Source organism: Vanacampus margaritifer, chromosome 2, assembly GCF_051991255.1.
Source record: "Vanacampus margaritifer isolate UIUO_Vmar chromosome 2, RoL_Vmar_1.0, whole genome shotgun sequence".
NCBI classification, from domain to species: Eukaryota; Metazoa; Chordata; class Actinopteri; order Syngnathiformes; family Syngnathidae; genus Vanacampus; species Vanacampus margaritifer.
Genome location: NC_135433.1, coordinates 48,940,266 through 48,942,765, shown reverse-complemented (window position 1 = coordinate 48,942,765; position 2,500 = coordinate 48,940,266).

Below are 2,500 nucleotides of genomic sequence, written 5' to 3'. Positions count from 1 at the left end.
TTCCTGGGCCTGCCAGCTTACATTGAGGATGAGGAAATCCTGCAGAAGCTACTCGCTTGGGGTGTTTCGGCCGTGTCCGAGGTGAGGAGACGTATGTGGCCGGGGACAAACATAGCCGATGGGACGAGGTTTGTGTTTAACACGGCGGGGGGGCCTGAATATTTTAGGGTCATTCATGACAGGCAAGTGAAGGTGTGCAGGGGGTGTCTCCAGCCTGACCATGTGTTGCGTGAATGCCCTGATTTTTGTTGCAGACGGTGTGGGGCCCAAGGCCATTATGCGCGGGAGTGTACAGAGCCCAGGGCCGCTAAATGTAAGGACTGTCATCAGTATCCCTCTGTGTGTGGATGCTCCGGCCACCTCGCCTCTGACCCGGAGGAAGGAGGTGGGGGTCCCCCACCTACGGTTGAAGTAGAGCACGGCCCTGGATCGAGAGAGGCCCTGTTAGATCGGGATGTGGAACCGGGTATACCTGACCCGGTGGCATTGGTGCCTGTGGTGGGGGGGGCTGGTGAAATGTCTCACAGTCCTGCCCCTGAGCAGGAGGGGGGGGCAGTGTCCTGCCCTACCTCTAATATCGTGGTGGCAGAGGCTGGACCGGGGAGGGGGATGGGTGAGGATCTGGCTCCACACCTTACCCCTGAAGCGGGGGAGCAGGCACTGAAGTCAGGCCAGACTCCCAAGTCTCAGCGCTCGAGGGCGGGCAGCAGGAGTCAGGTGCCGCATAGGCGGCCACTGTCTAAGGGTAGTGACAGGTCCAGATCACCGACCGGGAGGGTTGGGTCGAAACATGCCGATGGGTTTTGTGAGACCCAGCCTGGTAGTGATCGGCGGACAGGGCTGCAGGGTGAGGGCCCAGTCTCATGCGGCACTGCCCGTTCTGAGTCTGCCACTGTAGATGCCACAACTGTTCCTACGGGCGTCGATCCCCAAGGGAATGAGGTCGCCCCGACAAAGACGAACAGGAAGTCTAAACGGTAGTCTAGGTCAGGATGATGGTTCAACTCCTTTTTTTCTGGCTAATGACGCTCTCCCTAGTCTCCATTAATGCCCGGAGCTTGAGGAATAGGGAAAAGATGCACAGTGTGTTTCACGACACCACCTGGGACGTGCTGTGCATCCAGGAGACGTGGTGGGAGGCGGAGCATCTTCGCAAGGTAGAGGATATGGACATTGGTGTTTTGTACTGTGCTTTGGGCTCTGCACACTCCCGTGGTGTGGCTGTCCTAGTTAAGCCGGGTGTTTTCGGCGGGTCTTCTTTAGTGCATGCGGACCCACATGGCCGCTTTATAGTGATTGATTTTCTGCGTGGCTCCACTAAATTTCGCCTTATAAATGTTTATGCGCCTAGTGAGGAGATGGAGAGGAAAACCTTCTTCGTTTCTGTTTTTCCTTATGTTACTGATTCCTCGTTTTTGATTGGCGACTCTAATATAGCGTTGTCAAAAATCGATCTCGGTCCAAACAACACATTCAGGAATGACGTTAGTCGAAGTTTTTTGATTGATGCTGCAGTGGCTGCTGATTTGTCCGAGGTCTGGAGAGGTCTCAACCCCCTAAAAAGGGACTATTCCCGGCGTCAGGTAGTGCAGGGGGTCCTCCTCCAGTCTCGGATAGATCTGTGTTTTGTTTCAAGTGCTTTATGGAAGTACATCGGTGGCAGCTCCTATGCATGTGTGGGCTGGAGCGATCACTCCCTTTTTTCCGTCAAACTTGACTTCCTGGGTGGTAAGAGGAATGGGGGGGTCTGGGTTTTTAATAATATGCTGCTTGCCGACCCCACTTTTGTAAATAAGATGGAGCACCTTTTTGATTGTTTTGATGATGAAATGGGAATTTGTGACTCTTTGGTTGATTGGTGGGAGCAGGCAAAGGCTAAAATTAAAAAGCTGTGCCTACGTTATAGTAAGCAGAGGAGGTGGGAGGAGTCCATCAGGGAGCACACGGTCCGGAGCCACCTCCAGGGACTTGCCGCCACCTCTGGTTTAGGCCCGGTAGATCCTGAGTATCTGGTGCTGCAGGAAGAGCTCAGGACTATACAGGTTAGTCGTGCTAGAGGGGCGGCACTTAGATCCAGGGCCCAGTATGCGGTAGAGGGCGAGCGCTCCACAGCTTTCTTTTTTGGTTTAGAGAAGTCCAGGCAGAGCAAGCTATACTTGGATGGCCTGTTGGATGAGTCAGGCAGGTGTCATAGTGATTTGGATGAGATTTTGGATATTGTAGGTAGGTTTTATGCAGATTTGTTTGATGGGGAAGGGATCAACGAGGTAAGCTGTAGTCAGGCTTTAGGTGCGCTTGATGGGTCTCTGAGCCCTAGTGACGCTGACAGCTGTGACGCGTCTATTTCTTTGGCAGAGGTTTCTGCAGCAATTAGGGGTCTCAATGCCTGTAGGAGTCCAGGAGAGGATGGTTTGAGCGCAGAGCTTTATAGTGCTTTCGCTCACAGGTTAGCCCCGATTCTCCATACTCTGTATGGCGATATTGAGAGAGAGGGTCGGGT